Source organism: Equus asinus, chromosome 4 (assembly GCF_041296235.1).
Source record: "Equus asinus isolate D_3611 breed Donkey chromosome 4, EquAss-T2T_v2, whole genome shotgun sequence".
Lineage (NCBI taxonomy): Eukaryota > Metazoa > Chordata > Mammalia > Perissodactyla > Equidae > Equus > Equus asinus.
Genome location: NC_091793.1, coordinates 119211225 through 119229479, shown reverse-complemented (window position 1 = coordinate 119229479; position 18255 = coordinate 119211225). Strand labels below are relative to the sequence as shown.

Sequence of the window (18255 nt, the reverse complement as noted above, 5' to 3'; positions counted from 1 at the left end):
ATCAAGGGGAAGGAGAAGTTCCTGACTGATTGTTTTAGTTAGAAATACTGACACACTAGTTTATCTTGAGAGTGATCACATCCAGGAGCTTAACTAGTAACCTGCACCACGGCAATGAAAAGAAAATTCGAGCGCAAACATGAATGAACAATGAGCAGATGAAAAGATTTATATTGTTCTGAAAAATAGTTTAACTTCTAACTCTAAAATATTCTGCTTTTCAGAAATAAGTCTTCTGAGAATAATGTGTAAAGCCATTGATTTACTCAAAAGTACCAACTTTAAAAAAAAAATAAGAACTCACATCCTAAGAATAGAATATAATAATTTCAGTTATTCTAAGTCAATGTTCTTAATACTTCATTCGAGAGCTCATTATTGTAGATTTGAAAGCTTTATGAAAGTGCTTTGCCCTTTTCCTATGTAATATTATTGGAAAACGATTTTCAAATAATCTACAGGCTTTACATATTTGCTAAAATTGCACCATAAAATAAATCATTTTGTGCTAAGACACTCAGTGAGCAGAGTATTGAAAAATATGCAAAAAATAAAAAGGACAAAGGAAATAAAGTGTAGTTTTCAGTCTTCTCCAATATAAAATTTGCGGCTATTCAAATCTGGCCTACAGAGCTGTTTATCTTTCCGCCTTATCTTTTGAGGAGAAGGAAAGAAAGGGAGGAAGGAGAGGAGCTGGGTAAGCAGTTGAAGAGCACCTTGCTCGGTGCTGGACGAGGATGGTTTGAGGCCCTGGAGAAGTGTGCAAACGCTGTAATTGCCACACCAACAGAAGCCCCCCTGCCCAGCTCAGCTCGACCTTCGATATGGAAACTACAAATCGCTGCTTCTTTTAATAAGGCAGGACCTCTAGACAGCAGCCCTCGGGTCCGCTGGTTTATAGAGTAAATACACTTCTACTTTTTCAGACAACACTTCCCTCCTAATAAATTTGGGTCACAGGTGACTTTTAGTGCTTTGTCTTGCACCTCGCTCCACCAAGGAGATTTAGTGCGCTGGCCTCCCAACCTGGCAGATCATTACAGTTGGTGGAGGTTAAATGAGTGGGTATATGGAGGGATTTCCAGAACTGCAGATTTTTTTCTGTCTCTTTGAAAACTCCCTTAAGCTAGCCTTTGAGCTTTGAAATTTTTAGATTAGCATTTTCTTGATATTTGCAATATGTGAACAGTGGCAGTGTTATATCCATGAGCTATAAGCTTAGTTGTACATAGTAATTTTGTGTAAAATATTTTGTGACTTCCTAAATAGGTACATACAAAGTCAATTTGCCTTCCTGAAAATGCTATCTTTAATAATTTGAAACTGGACTGAGCCCCAAGAATGCAAAGTCTCAAGAGACTCCAATGACCAGTCTCAGGAGGAATTTGGCAAACAGAAATTTTCTATGGAAAGAATGGCCTCGGTATATCAGGAAAGGGATGGCAAGCTCAGAAAGAGTTAATGAAGGGAATTAATCAAGGGACTACTTCAAAGTGTGTGGCCAGGGTTACTAGTAGGTAAAAAGGGATGGTGGAGCACTGATATCCCCAGCAGACTTGAAAGGCAAGAAAGGAAGCAGTTATGTTACTGGGTCCCAGAGAGAGAGGGAGATAGAGCTGATGGAAAGCTACAGCATAGGACGATTTTCCTGTTGAGGACCCAAGCTGCTGACAGCCCGTGGTCTACCAAGGAATAGAATCCCCAACTTCTTTCCCCTGCACTCTCCAATCTCCTGCCAGGGCCTCCCAGTGGCCAAGACCCACCAGAGCCAGAGGACAGGGACGTAGCCGATGTAGCCTATAGAAGTTAGCCTCCCAACACGCAGAGCAGAATGGAGATGCCTGTGGAATGGTCCTGGAGGAGCAAAACTGTCCAATAAGTTCAGATTTCTTAAAACTCCAGTAGCTTGAGAACTGTTTATGAAAGAAAAATCACCGAGTAAAAGTGTGTGGAGACAGTGTCAATGTTTCTGAGAGGTCATCTGTGAAATCTGTGTGGTTTGTTGATCAGCTCAACTTCTTTAAGAAACAAGGGAGGGCACCTCTATCCTGCTATATGGGATGCGTTTTAATTCCTAAAAAAACAGCTTCCCCACTCCCTCCTTTTCCCCTACCCACTTGCTCAGTGTATTAACGTTGCCCACATATTTGTCATGGAACAGGCCAATTTGTAGTGGTCAGATTCATAGATTTGAACCCTTTGTACATCTTAACATCTCTTCACTGGTTCCAAGCAGACAGACTGTCTCATTGCTTGACTAAACCCTTCTTACGCGATTAGTGCGTGTGTGTGGGGTACGGGGTGCAGTTGGGGGCAGTACAAATTCTTGTAAAGATAATGCCTTGAAAGGTCTTTAAAAGATTAATTAATCCCAGGCTCTAGATCCACTGCAGGAAAAACACTTATCCTTTGGAGGGCCATTGTCTCTGGAATTTCTTTCATCCAACAGGGTCCTGGTTTGTCCACATCCATTCTTGGGCAAGACAAAATTGCAACATATGCAAGGCATCTTTGTTTTACTTGGACTATTACCAGAGGAATGTAAATGCCATCATCAATTGTCGGTTACTAAACTCTGACCCTACAAGGAGTTCTGCAGAATTGATATTTCCAACAAGGAGTGGAAAATATTTTTTTTTAAGCAGCTTTATTGATTCATAATTTGCATCCCACAAAATTGCCTCATTTTAAGTGTACAATTCGATGATTTTTATAAATTTAAAAAGTTGTGAAATATCACCACAGTCTGACTTTAGAATATTTCCATCAGCCCATAAAGAAAGAATCCTTGATTTTTAAGTTTGTGAAACAAGCACAAGATAAACGGTTCTTTTAAAAGAGCATAATGTAAAAATGTGATTACACACGTTCAAATGCAAACAGTTATAATTTAATTCATGGATTTTTGTAGTGAGAGTAATAAGCAGAATTCTTGGTTATTGCTGAGTTGACAGACTTTCTGGGTACATGTGGTTGATGTGAACACACTGCTAAACCATGGCAATGATTGAAATTTTAACAGCATTACTTTTATGTTGCATCAGAACTTGCCCAAGCTGAAGGATTTTTTTTCCTATGAGAGGAAAAAGAAAATATTTTAAAATTCATGTCTCTACAAGTAATTTTACAAGGCACTCTTTCATCATTCTGAGAGGGGAGATAGTTTCGCTTTATGACTGCTAAAGAGCGATGGGGCTTGGAAACTACTTAGATCGATGCTCAAGTCAGAAAGGACAAGACCAATTGCTGAACTGAAACAACCATTTCCAACAGTTGTCTACAGATCAGCACCAAAATTGGAAATGCCACTCCTCCAGAAAAAGACCAGCAATCCAAGTAACTTTCTCAATCAGGCAATTACTTAGTGGAGGCCTGAATCTCCTAAGAAAACTACCTTACAGTTTCTACATTTGCAACTGAAATTCTCTTTTCTGTGTGTGTTAGTTTCCTAGGGGCTCCCTAACAAAGTACCACTAACTGGGTGTCTTAAAGCAACAGAAATTTATTCTCTCACAGTTCTAGAGGCTCAAAGTCTGATATCATGATGTTAGAAGAGCCACACTCCCTCTTTGACTGTGGTTAAAGTCCTCCTTTGCCTCTTCCTAACTTCGGGTGGTGGCTGCCCATCCTTGGCATCCCTTGGCTTACAGCTCCATCACTCCAGTCTCTGCTTCTGTCATCCCCTGTTCTGCTCCCTGTGTGTCTCTGTCTTCACCTGCCATTTTTCTCTTCTTACGAGGACACCAGTCATGTTGGTCGTTAGGACCTGCCTGATTCGAATATGATCACATCTCAACTTGATTGCATCTGCAAAGACCTTTCTTCCAAGTAAGATACATTCATCAGTGCTAGGGAATACGGCTCCCCCATAGCTTTTGAGGACACACAATTGAACCCACAACAATGTGTTTCTTCAGGAATCATTCATTCCATGAATGTACCTCTGTTGTAAATCTTAAAAACTTTCCAGAGAGCAAATGAGTTTCTCTGAGGTCATACGTTGAGGTTGAAATGAGGTTTTAAAAGGTTGGTTCTCTTCTAAGATCATGTAGGTCCTCCTGCACATAAAGAAACTAAAATCAAAAAAAAAAAAAAAAAAGCTAAGAGAGAAATTTTTAGTCTTTTTCTATTCATTCAATATCTGAATAATTTTGTGGAACATACTTCATGTTTATTGCAATAAACATTCTTCATTTGTTCTCTAGTTTTTCACTCAAAACACACATGCAAATATTCTGAAATGAAATCCTGTTCCTTATTTCTTTCTCTTGTAGGTATGCCTCGTAGACATAGCGAATAGTTTATTTTCCCCTTTGAAGTGCAATTTGGGTTTGAAAGTGTCATTTCTAAAGAAACAAGCACCACAGGTGGGGTTAGAGGAGTTTAACATGCCCCATGCACTTGAGTTTTTCTGGCCAAACTATGACTACTGGTCACAGTTTTCCTCATTAGCCTTTTCTAGGCTTTATTTATCCAGATTTGTCTTACAGTCAAATATTAATTTTATGAATTTTATAAGTGTCTAATATATATCTACATCTCAGTAGTGACAGGATGTTAAATAGGGTTCTTCCTGTTTGGGTTTAGCTGAGGCCCAAACGAGAGGTGACAAATCTACTGCTACCTCACCCTTGAGGTGCTAACCAACTTCAGCTGGACTAGTACAGGAGAGGACATTTGCTGCCCTTAGCTAGCCATCTGATTTTAGCTTCAAAGCAGCTTGGAAGGCTCAAGAGAGGGCAAGCAGTTTCCAGGAGGATTCTTTAGAGAGAGGCGTCAGAGTACGTGTGGTTCTTTCTGGTGAGGAGATGGTTGAGAGGTGAGTCCTTGTTACCTCAAGTCAGGTGAGAGAGGCTTCAAGGAGGCCACACAGAGAGTTTCGTGTATATCTCCTGGAGCTACGGGGGCAGGGTGGACTGTAGTCATGCCTGAGAGTCACATGAGGACAAGTGGCTGGCTGAAGTGACCCATGGTGACAGAAGAGAGGGCTGCTCTTGGACGTAACTACAGGGCCTACAGACAGAGGCCCAGACGGGGACCACATACAAGAGCTATCTGTAGTTTTTTTCAGGTTCATCCCATCAAGGCTGTTGGAGGGTCAAGGAGGTCTCAGCAGAAAGAATCTGGAGGTGACCCGTTAGATAACCAGGGACTGAAGGAGAAGTGACAGGTGACCAGCTGGAGAAGTCGAGAGATGTAAACGAGACATCTCTGGTGTCAAGGCATCTCAGAAGAGCCCAAGAAAATATCCATGAGAGAAAAGAGTCATTCTGAACATCTGCCAAATGTGGAGAATTAAAAAGTCACCGACATTTCAGGGGAAGGAAAGAGCTAGCTCCAAAAAACAGCTTTGAATGGCTTTGAATGGTTGTGAGAAAAAAGACTAGAGTTGTTTTATAATTTGTAAATACAGGTTTTATTCAGTTTAAAAAAATGACCCAAATATCCTTACGTGTAGTGAGCATTCTTTTGTCAGGTGACAACTACATGTGGAGATTGCGCTCCTGTCACGTGGGGAGAGCCTACGGAGGTCATTGACCAAACGCCATGTGCCCTGTATCACACGCATGGACACAGACACCCAACATCTGGATACTAAAGAGCACTTCTCTGCTCATTTTAAGCATTCTCCCTGTTAATTAACAAGCATCCATTAAAGGCTGTGTGCAGAGGACTAGTGCTGTCATTGGAAACCTGAGTTTCAGCTAGCTGGTGATTTACAACAGGAAAAGCAAAGATTTAGAATTTTCTTGACTGCTTTTCAACTATGCCTCTGATCAGAGAGGGGACATACATACCTGATGCAGTTTATCTCTCTCTGTCTTCTGTGTACCATCATTAATAGTCTTCTCTAGGACTCTGAATTTAGGCAGCAGCTCACAGAAAGAACTCAGATTCTAGAGTGCTTCTCTTGGTGCCAGAACACGGTTTAGGGTCAGAAAAAAGGTGTTGTCCCTTGAGAAACCACAGAGACATTTCAGTCTCATTCTATAGCTCATTTCTTAGAACATTTCTACTTAGACGTTATGACCTCATTGCAGTCTCTAATTTCTTTTTATGTCTCCCTCAAATTAATTCCCCTTTCCAACTTCCCTATTCTGGTAAGTGACAGAACTAACTTTTTTAGTTACCAGGATCAAAATCTTAGTTATGTTTTACTTCTTCTACTTTGCCCTTAATGTCCACGTGTTGCCCTTCTTATTCTCCAAACAGCTCCCATAGCTGTATCTTTCTTTGCATTCTTATAAAGTATCACCTGTTGCCCGAATTTGTTCATTCTTCAAAATTGTTTTCCCAACTTCCAAGTTCTCCTCTCTTTTGGTTTATCCCATACACAGCAGGAAGATTACTCTCTCTAAAACACAACTTCTGCCTATCACTCTGCTGTTTAAGAATATTCTGTGGCTTATCGTTGCCCTCAGAATAAAGATAAAACTTCAGAGAGAAGTATAACACCATCTATGATGCAGCCTATGTGAATCCGGGGATTGCATTCTGTCTTCTGTTTGAATTAGACCAATGGTGAGGACTGGCAGGAGATGAGAAGGAGGGCAAAGGGAAGAGAATCAATGGGGATATTTTCACCAGCTTCTTCTCTGTGCATTTGCTGCAGGCTGTGCATTCCTTGATTTAATGTCACTGGTCCTTTCAGGCAGTTCTCTCTGCCCCCCTCCTTTTGGGTGAGGGTGAGAAAGAGCTTCCTGCATTTATTAGCTCTGGAGAATTGCACAATACCTTGAAGTTTCACTATAGTCTATCAGTGGCTTTTAGTAGTCTGTTTATTATATTCTTTTCAAACTTGAATGTCCCATCTCTTTACTGCTGGAATCTTGATTGACACAATGGTCATTTGTGACTTTGGTGAGGGTCCTTTCAGTGGTGTGGTGGAGACAGAAGCCAGATTACAGATTGATTAAGAATGAATGGGAGGTGAGGGAAAGGAAATGATGAGTATTCTTTCAGAAAGGTTAGCTATCAAAAGGTGCAGAGGGAAGGGGTAGGGCCCACAGAGAAACATCCAGAAAGTTTTTATTTTTTTCCTTTTATCTTGAGAAGACTTGATCATTTCATTATTTGTGAGAATAAGTCAGTATGGAAAGAGAGATTGAGGATATCGTAGAAAAAGAAGCTGGCGACTTGAGCATGGTCCCCCAAGAAGGTGAGAGGAAATAGGATCCCCCTTATAGAAGGGCTAGGCTTAGACAGAAGAGACTGTTTCTTAGTCCTTGGAGGGAAGGAGGGAAGTATGGTGGGCATGCAGGGAAGTCTGTAATCTGAACAGGAGATTGAGGCTATTCTTCTTTGATGGCTTCTCTTTTCTTTGTGAAGGTGAAAGCAAGGTCACTTGATGAAAGTTAGAGTGAGTGATGAGACTGCAGATTTAAGAAGAAAAGAGATGCTTCTGAATATTTGGAAACAATAGGATTGTCAGAACTCTTTGAAAACCCACTTGAGTTTGAAAATTCTTCATTTAGGCTGACACCAATCTGCAAGTTGGTATGATATTTCTCCAGAGGCACTGAGCAATATAGGTATTATTTCAGAATAGATGAAGAGTTAGATTGAGCCAAGGCTGGGTTTTTCAAGTACTCAGACTGAAGGACAGTAGGAGAAGAGGGTTGAGGAATTAGGAAGCAAGTTTTTGAAATAATGTAACATGGAATTTAATTTGGATCGAGGTGGTAGTAATAGGGAGACAAGAGAGGAATCAAGAGACAAAATGTCCTTGAATGACTGAAGATAGATGTGGTGAGGCTAATAGAATGGGACTGGTGATTAGAGAGCTCAATGCCTGAATTTAATATTTTAGTATAGCTTGTCAGCTGGATATAGACAAAGGCCTGGATGAAGCCATGATGGTGGGTGGCTGATGTGGAGAAAATACAAAGGTCATTGGACGCGAGCCTTGATGGGTGGTCTACGGGGATGGTTGCCATTCTGCAGGTGATGTCTTCTTTGCATAACCTGTGCTTGATTCTTTTTCAGTTCACCTTATTTATAATTAATGCCTCCTAAACCAGTTATCAAATTGCAGTATATCACAAATATGCATAGTCATATTTAATGTGAGAGGGTTATTCTTTAGTGTACAATTCAATTCCAGTTTTCTGAGCCATTGAAATCCTTTACTTAAACATATTAACTTCAAAAATATATTTTTAAAAAGAGAAAACAGGTGGGTTTCTTAAACCGGGCTGCCCAGAAAAGTTCCTCATTTGGTTTTCTAATTACAAAGCACAGAAGGAAGGTTTAGTTTAAAGTTTTAATTTATGAGAGCTATACAGGATTAGTTTTTCTACATGCAACCCAGTATTTGACAGTTGTTAAATATTTGCTTTAGCCATGACTTTATTTTGAGTACAACACAATTGCACCTACTATCTCTGCATGACTCTTTTAGGAATTGGCATACACTCATAATATTTAACTAGAACAATGAAAGATTTAAAAATAGAAAATGCACAAATTACTGTACTCCCTTGGAAGCACATAAGCTTTGACAGAAAGTAGAATAAAATGGTTGTGTAAAGAGCTTCAACATAATTTTTTCAAAAAACGTTTTATATTTATTAGCTTTAAATATTTTTAGCTCTAAAACAGGATCTGTTTGGAATACACATTCAAAATCCAATAATGTGTATCAGGCCTATGATAATGAGCATTAACTTTTATCTATCTGAAATCATAAGATGCTATTACATAAAAATTATATGAATATTGATTCATATCTTTTAAGTTAATAGACATATACATATATTCAGACATATATATAAATAGGTACTTTGTGTATGTGTGTCTGTATATACATGTGTGTATGTGTGTGTGTGTGTATATCTATCAATTTAGATCTAGAACTAGATATATATACTTATCCAGGTCTTGTGGATGAAGGCAACACTATTAACACCTGTTGAAAAGTTGTGATAGATCATACTAAACTGGAAACATTTTCTTGCCTGGTTTCTTTTGTGACCTATGAGGAACTTGGGTCATAGTATGAGGATACAGTGGGTTTCTGGATGGAAATAAAGACACAGTGTGCCTTGGTGGCCAAGAAAATAGAGATGTTCAGTTGAATGAACATGAACTTGGTCTCACTAACTTCATGATATAAATCAACCATGGCAACCATTCAGTCATTCATGAAACATTTATTGAAAGTCCACTAGGTGTTAATCCCTGAAGATAAAGTAAAATATGGGATTTGCCCAATATGGATTGGGTTTGTAACTGATCTAGTTACATTTAATGTTCTGTATATTACCTGTAGAAATGATGTATATTCATATTGGAAATATTTTTTTATAAACCAGTCCATGCTGTTCCCAAGAATCTTTAAAAGTCTCAGTAGTTTTTAGTTATAATTTACACTGATTCTCATACATCACACCTATTTACTTTATGAAAAGTGTGTCTTTCTACATGGTGCCTTTTATGACCCAGAGCATAATTTAATACACATTTGATTATTTATATTTTCTTCAAAGTTTTACGGATGATTATATTTCATAGCATTTCTTTTGATCCTAGGAAAGAAAGAATATTTGTAATCATCAGCAACTACTGCAATATACATGCAAAAACTCTCCAAGTCTATGTATATGAGTTGAATTTTAGAAGAATTAGAAAAAAACTGATGATATCCCAACTATGGGGTTTTACCTTGATTCATATATGCTTTTCCCCTCAACCATGACAGATTATAGATACCATAGATGCGACCAGACACTGAGTGTTCCGAAACTACAAGTATTAAAGCATTGTTATTGCTTTATTACCTTTTATAACCTGTAACAATGATCTACTCAATAATCTTCTGTAATGAGATTTTCTGACCACATCTAGGCAAATTAGAGAGGTCAGACTATACTATTCATATATTAAAGAAAATGATTAAAGCACCAGCTTAAATTATGGTTTATTAGTTTAGGGAATATTTGAAATATGTAATTGCTGCTAACAATATTTTTTAATGCTACTCAGTTTTAAAATATCTTATTTTTTTAAAAAAAGCTAATCACATTGATTTTAAACACCAAAGATTTGGTTATTCATTTATATATTCATTAAAACATTTCACAAGATCCTCAGGAATTAAGTAATATCCCCACTGTTTCAAAGCTGGCCATTGGGTATACAGCAATAAATAAAATAGAGTCCAGACCCTTATGGGGCTGCTAGTCTGAGACTGTATTGTTCAGACTTCAGAGCAAAATGGAGTCCCATGGGTTGCTTGGTAGAAGAGCAGATTTCTGGGTCTTAGCTCAGAAGATGGAGGGTATGGACTAGGAAACTGCATTTTCAAGAAACTATCTCAAGTATTTTGAAGCATATTCTCAAGTCTCATGTTGAAGTCATCTTTTTGAATAGATCTTTTTGAAATGTTTATCAGATCATCATTCTTCTACCTAAAACCGTCCAACGCCTGCCCACTGAGTCTGGAAAACTCCCAAACTCCTTAGCCAGCTTCTACCTTCCTCTCACACCTCCTTTGGCCAAGCTTTTCCTGACTATGAAGCTGTGATCCTCCTGGTTTCCTCTGCTTTTCCTCATACCTGGCAACCTCATACAGTGCTCAGGTCCTTTGCCCTTGCTATTCTCTCTGCTTGGAATCCACTTCGCCCATATTTTGTTATCATTCAGGCCTCAACTCAAACACCCCCTCCTTGGTGGGCCTTTCCAGACCACTTCTACCCCCGGATTCTCTATTGAATGCTTCCCACAATTGCCTGATCAGACAAACCTGGGCCATGTGTAAAATCATGGATGTCTAGGATTCATCCCAGCTGTCCTCAGTCAGCATCTCCAGGAGACAAGCCCAGGAATCTGCATTTTTAATAAGTCAACTAAGCAAGTCTTATTACTAGGCAAGTAAGGAAAACTGTTCTCTCGAGGGTCCTACTTATTATTTTCACAGAGGCTATTACTATCAGAAAAAACCTTTGATTGGGTGAGAGGAGAAACTGGGGTGTTCCATGCTCTGTTCTCAAGACTTGAACATGGTCTGGCATGTTGTCAATACAGCTCCAAAACTATTTCCTGACTGAATTGATGAAACACGGGTCCACGAGAAGCTCCCAGTCTGGTGTTTACGTGGAAGAAACTGGAGCTATTTTTAGGGTTTAGCTATTGTTGTTAAAGATGGAGTTCAATTTTTAAAGGTTGAAAAGAAGTGATTTCAACCTTCTTCTAGCAACAAAAGTACTTGTAATTTGATACTGAAATAAAGACTTGAAATTTTTGTTGTTCTTCCCACTGTTATGTTGATCCTGCGGTGACCTCCAAGGGAACTCCAGTCTTAGTTTTGATGGTTGTTCAAAAAGAAGTGATCACTAACATCTAACTCAAATGGCAGAATCTCCAAAGTAGTTATATTTTCATGCTGAAATGAAGAGGTAGGAAAATGATAAACATATGATATCTAATTCAAGTTAGTTGCAAAGGAAAAAGAAATCTCTACTCATGGACACTGATGTAGAAGATTTCTATAATAGAACAGAAAGTTTTTGTCTACCAGATGCCAAGTAACCTTTTTTAAACCTTTCTGCTGGTTGTTTAGGGCTCATACTCATAAGATCCCAAAGACCAGTGCCACCCAGCCAAGGAGGGCTTGTCAGTGGAAGAGACAAGTCTTTCTCAGTGTGAATTTGCACTGCAGATGTACTCTTCATTGTTATAACTGTGTGAGCACACCTGAGAAAGGGAGGGATGGGGACAGGCAATGATTTGTGATGTGTAGTGCAGGAAAAAATGACTTGAGAATGGTCATGCAAGAGAAGGCAGGTCAGTGGGGCAGAGTGTGTGGGTGAGGCAGAAAGATGAAGTCAGATAAGTGTCAGGGGCCAGGACTCCTTGGCTTTGGAAACTAGAGAAAGAAGGGTTTTAAGTTGCTGGTCTGGAAAGGCGAGGTAAAGCAAAAGAGGAATCAAGGCTCACTTCTCACTATGACCGTCTAAGTCCATGCTATTCATCATAAAAACACAGGTAAAGTAGAAAAGAGGGGTTCCAACATTGTAGGAGAATGAGTTTTGTAGCTTGACATCAGGCCAAAACTTTTCAGTTCATGTCGCTAAACCTTTGCTCAACATCTGGCTATGGGATCATCAAGTTCAGATTTTCACGTTTTGAAAATTAAACATTTTATTCAGTCATTTAAAATGTTTAAATTCATGCCATTTCTCATGTTCCTTCCTTTGCTACCATACCAGCTGTTCTGGTTAAGAGTCTGCCTTATTATGTGCTTGAATTTCAGCCCTGATTGAGAAGGTGAAGGATTACAAACAGTGCTCTGTGCTTTAAAATAACCCAAATTGTGTAATGGTCACCAAATGACTCAAAGAGGAAAATAAGAAATTTCATTCTAGGCTCTCAAGAGTTGGGAGCTCAGATGAGGGCTGTGAGCATCCTCAGAGGAGACTGTGCTCTCCCTGAAGCTGTACCTCATGGCAGGAAACATCGGTAAGAGGATTACAAATGTCTGTCTATGTTCAGTAAAGTGAGGTGGAGGCAAGATGCTGGAGGAAGGCAATGGAGATAAAAGAATTGAGTTCAATTTGCTCAAAGAAATGAAAGTGTGGTGAGTAAAGAGGAAGTCATGAGATTTCATGAGTGCAATAGAGGATCTTTATTTTCTCCTGTTTTGTCAGAATATGGCCAAATGAGAAGCCTGACATTGTAGAAGTTCAGAGGACATGGAGAAGAGATGGAAAGTGGAAATATTAGATGTCGAAACACTATTTTGGGGCATGGTGGTTAGGAACACAGGCTCTGGGGCCAAACTGCCTGGTCGAGCCTGGTTTCTCACTGACATGTTGTGTGACCAGTAAGCCTTTTATCCCTGTGTGCCTCTTACCTGTGAATAGGGGTAAGAATGCTCCATATCTCCTGGTGCTGTAAGGATTCAATAAGTTCCTTTGTATGGAGCACTTAGAAGATGGCCCACCTTGTGTAAGCACGATGTAAACATAGATATGGGACCCTGGGGATCCTACTGAAGTATCTTTCCCAAGAAGACAATGGTAGACAGGATCCAGTTCCATTTCCATTCACAGTTGATGTCTGTATAGGTGTAGAGGAGCAGCAGCTCAGAGATGGCATCCAATCAGAAACAAGGCTCACACGTGGTAGTGGATAATAAAAGGAAAGGCTCAATCAAACAGGATTATGTTCGCCTAGTCGGATAGGGACGGACAGAAAAGGGAGCAAACTACAAAGCAAGACAGTCAGGTAGCCTGGTGAAAGCAAGCAGGAGAGGAGCCACAAGGTTGAACGAAAGAAGAGTCAAATGGATAGGTTCAGGGGGAGTAGAAGAGAAAGGGTACGGAATCATTCAAAACACAGATGATAAGGCAGTGACTATATTAAAGAAATAAGTAGATAAGTGGGTAGATAGATGGATAAATGACCTATTTTTTTGAGAGTTGCTGGTGAGTGAAAAGAATCCATTTTGGCTACAGATGTAAATATGGGAGGAAAAGAGAAATGATGTGTTGAAACTGACAGATTGCTCACTTCAAAAAGATGAAATGTGTTATAGTGTCACGCACTGAGAGAGAAGCCAGACCCTGGGGAAGTCAATTCTATCTGCTCTCAAAAAATTCATTAAGATTCAAAGGGTGAATGTGGAAAAGGGTGTTATCGGTGACAGGAGGCTTTTGGTATTCTTCCTAATACCCAAGGCACAGACCAAACATACTGCTCTAAGCATAAGGCTAAGACGGTAAATTTGAAAGAAATGGCTAGAAAACGTGTTTAGTTATGTCTGCCACATCTTTGTGTGCTCAGTTTAAACTGACTCAAGTGAAAAATCCTGGCTGATCAGCTTTCACAGCTGCTTTGCCATAGGGAGCAGCTGCTGCTGGTGCCAAGTGAAATACTGACATAGGATGCCAACAGGAGGAGTGTAATTCAGGGCAAGGTACAGACATCAGACTCAGAGGGCAGAAAGTGGTAAGTACAGTGAGAAATGGTATCTTGGGTTTCTGAATTGGCACCTTTTTTAAAAGTCAAGAGTAGATAAGCAGAGATGATGGAAGCATACTGGAAGCACTTCGTCAACGAGCAGTAAGACACATCAGGCTTGCCTGACTCTCTGCTTCCTTCCTTTGGGGCATGATTTTCCAGAGTTAAAGTTCTAGTACGCAGTCAGGTGTAGATAAAGCAATGCTGCTAATACAACTACATTCAGCAAAACAGGACTCACAATTTAACCAAGGACAAGAGGAAACTATAGGAAGGAGCCAGAAAAAAGTTGGCCACTGTTGAAGTCATTAAATGCTCAGGCTTGGTCTCATTGATAATATTTCAAGGTGTCTGGATTTCCCTCCCAAGCACGTGGAGCCAGAACTGCGTTTGGGAGTAGAGATGAATTTAAAAGAAAAGGAGGAACTGGATGATGGTGGAGATGGAACTAGCTCCTATGTGTTTAAGGAGGCTGAATTTTTGACAAGGGCAGAGAGAAAGATAAAGGAAGATTATAACATTATATCTAAGCAGGTGGAGAGAAAAATCTAGGATCGAAAGTGACAGATTTGTCATTGGAAGCAACAGTAGAGGCAGGAGAATGAGATGGCTAGTGAGGGATGGCCTGATGAATTGGGGAGGCTAGAAATGTCCTTAGGGCCAGGGGTGTACAGGTGGAGAGAGCATTCTGGAGCAGCTGCACCTAAACTCATGGCTGAAGAAAGTGTATGAAAGATATGACATGGTTTAGGGTCCGAGTCTTGAGCAAAATCAGACTGGAAAGACATTCACGAAAGACCCATCAAGGATTCCTAAGATAGCAAGATCAAGAGGCGAAAATGAAGTGAAAAATCAAGAGCTATCTCATCCTTTCAAAACTGTATCCTTGGATTTAAGTCTATGCTACTGAAATAAAGAATTTTAAAAGTTGACAAAGCTTTCAGAGCTTCTAGTGGATGTAACCTAGACTTTCTTTACCCACCCCCAACAGTTACACAAGAAGTAACTGTAAACACACATCATTTAGAACAAATTTTGATATTAATATATTATATAAAGTGATTTAGTTAACAGGAAGCTGATTTTCTTTTTATTGGAGAATTATCAGCTTTATAAAACATACCAATTCCTTTTAAAAAAAAGAAGGCTAGAATAAATATAGGTTACTTTGCAAAATGAGTCAAGATAATTAGAATCTGAAAAGTAGGAGGTAAGCAATAGAGCTAGAGAGCACATCCCAGAAGACCAGAAGACAGGCCTAGTCCAGGTTCCCAATTTCAGTTCATAAAGGACCTGAGCAGTCTGGGGCAGGATTTGCCTACCAGGAGAAGGAAAGAAAACAGAAATGGATCAAAAAACCCTCCTGTTCTGCCTAGATTGTTGCCATGTCAAGGACTCCACCTCCTAAGCATTAAGAACTGTTTCTGAGCAACCCCACCGTGGCATAACACCACCCAAAACCTGACATCGAATCCAGTCCCTGCCCTCTGGTTTTGTGATCTAAATAATGAATCCAAGATTGTGGAAATCAAAATCTGTGACATATTTCATGAATATTAAATTTTAAGACACTGGCAAATATTATTTTCAGTAGTATGAGAAATCTTTAGAACATACTCTAAACCCATGTGAAACTTACTATCTTGGCAATCTGGATAAACAAGACGCTTTGACAATGAGAACCACATATTATTTGCTCAAAATATCATCCTGACCCGTGTTAAGAAGACTTTCCATGAAAATGTCAAATTGGTTAAAAATCAAAGGAATATTACCCAAGCTCAGTTGTGTTATAAAGGCATTGACTTATTGACTTCCTGAAAGAATTTTTCATGGAGAAGACTTACAGATGACTGGGAAATTATTATTAATTATTATTTGTTAATTAAAGGGGTGCATAGATGTTTTCTTCAAGCAAAAACCACCCCCAAATTCAATTAACAGTAGGAGAGAATGTAATTTTCTCTAGAAGTTCCAGAATATAAGATCACTTTCTAGAGAGAGAAGTCTGCAAAGAGGATTGTTAAAGATGCACCAAAGGTTTTAGAAAGAGCTTGATCAAAACGAACAGTATGAGTCAGAACTGTTACATTTCAGATGTTTTTTTCTTACTACCATTCACTATATCGTTGTTTTATACCAACTTTTGTTGATACTAGTATTTTATAGTACCTCTAAGTTTCATGTTCCTCTTCTCTCCCAACACTCCCGTGGACAGAATGTGGGTATTTTCCATTCTGGAAAGAATTACTTAGAGCAGTGCTTCTCAAACTTTGTGATGTTTTGTTTTTGTTTGCAATGTATTGTGGATCAATTCTATTGTACAACAATGAAAATGAATTGCTGGCAAGGTAAAATTAATAAAACATAGGCATATAGAAATAGGCCACATTTTTATTTTTAAATTCGGTAATCATATTGTTCTGTCGAATGGCTATAAAAAGTTGCTAAGATGCTTATTCCCAATGTTTCCACTTATCTCATTATAGACCAGTAGCAGTTCATGGATTAGCACCAGTCCATGGTTCACAATTCTAGTAGTGTTGACTTGGAGGATTCAGATTAACCTAGACTATCATGATTACCCACAGTGCAGAGAAACGTTGAGTCACAGGGATCCTACTCCATACAGTAGCTACAGAAATAAACAATATCTATCAATATGGCGTGTTTTTACTTCCCAAAGTGTTTGCGGGTTCATGTTCTCATTTATCTTCAGGACAGACTATGTGGTAGGTAAAGGAAAGCTCGTTACTCTATCAGCAAGGAGCCAACATATCTTCATCATGAAAATGCATTTAAGTGCACATGTTTTAACCTACTATTTTCTAGTACTACACTATAAAAATCTGGATAGAACATACTCTGTGCAAAACACACATTGAACTGAGCTACTGACCTTTTTATTTGAGAAACCTTTACTGAATGCTCATATGTGCCATGCACTGAGCCTGATGTCTGTGCAGAATCTGAGAGATGAGCAAGATGTTGCTTCCACTCTATTCAGGTAAGTGAAACATACAATCACTAAGTTTAGTACAAGGCAGATGTGATAGAAGTATTGTATGAGTCCTTAACCAAGTGCTGTAAAGTTGAGAAGAAGAAGTCAATTTCAGCTGGGAAAAGTAGCATTTGGGTTGGGTCTTGATGGAGAGTAATTTTTGGAATTGCTGAAATGAATTTTTGATGAAGAGGTAGGATAACATGAGCAAGTCACAGCAGTAAGAAAAAAACAAGGAGAATCTGGAAACCACTTCATCCGAGCTGGACTTTGGGTATATGAGGATGACTTCTAGGAAAGAAAACTGGAAAAGTAGATGCGTGCTAAATCATGGAAAGCTGAGGTGGGAAGCTAAGGAGTCCGGGTCCCTTTCTGTCCTGCAGGTGTGACTGAGTGGAGTGGGACCTCTCTGCTCTCAACCTTATCTTAACACTTACCCACAGTTCCCAGAAGGCATTCTTGACCATACAGAAGGTAGCAAAAATAGATATTACAGAAGATTTGATGAGGAAACGAAAAAGAGAATTACATTACACAATAAACAACAAAAGTTAACAAAAGTCTTGATTAAACATTTATGTTCTTCTCAATGACTCATCAAGTTTCTTACTGGCTACCAAGACAATTCTTCCCTCTCACTTTCCCTTCTCTCTCCCAGAACAACTTAAATTTTCTTTCCTTATGAAATCTTGTATTTCCATATTCTTCATTCCATTCAGTAAACAAGGAACTATCACTAATATCATCTTCCTTAGCGTCTCTACAAGAAAGTATAAGTAACATTCAGATCTCTTTCTCTTTCTCTCATTTGAATGGACATGGAAATATTTGTTAGATGATGGTTGGCATTGAAATAGTCATGAGTGTAAGGGGTGGGGGACCAGTGGCAAGCAGAGGAAGCTGCTTGAGAGTGGAGAAGCAAAGAGAGAAATGAGGATGATAGAAAACACATGGCATTTGAGAGGTAGCAAGAATAAGCCCTGAGCATGACCTTCAGGTTCACTTTTAGCCCCAGCTCTAGTTGGTCTCTTTTTCTTAGATACCTGCACAGTGGTCCTTTATAGCCTTATAATACATCCCTTTTTATTTAATTTCGTTTTAAGGAGTTTTTGATTATGAAGACACACTGCACTTCCCATCTGGTTGTAAAGAAAGAGGAAAATAATAACTGTATAAGTCACCTTCAAATATGCCCAAATCACAAATATATAATGGAGACCAGGATTAACTGCCTCCAGAATAATCCATGCTGATCTTTCTCTCCCCAGTCTTAGTGAAGCACAGGCTGGGCA

At 39.2% G+C, this 18255-nt stretch overlaps 1 long non-coding RNA gene across 14 annotated transcripts in view; it reads right to left on the bottom strand.

The window, feature by feature from the left end:
* Positions 1–2620: 2620 nt before the first annotated feature.
* Positions 2621–18255, bottom strand: part of LOC106826603 (uncharacterized) — a 278032-nt gene continuing 262397 nt past the window's right edge. For 7 of the 14 annotated variants that reach the window (XR_011502890.1, XR_011502886.1, XR_011502892.1 and 4 more), the window contains 3 exons: positions 5799–5955; positions 3942–4073; positions 2621–3073 (listed from right to left, as the gene is read on the bottom strand). This is a non-coding gene — a long non-coding RNA (uncharacterized lncRNA). Of the gene's footprint in view, positions 3074–3513; positions 4074–5798; positions 5956–18255 lie in introns of those variants that run through there. The other 7 variants (XR_011502896.1, XR_011502887.1, XR_011502895.1 and 4 more) reach the window with 5 other exon arrangements.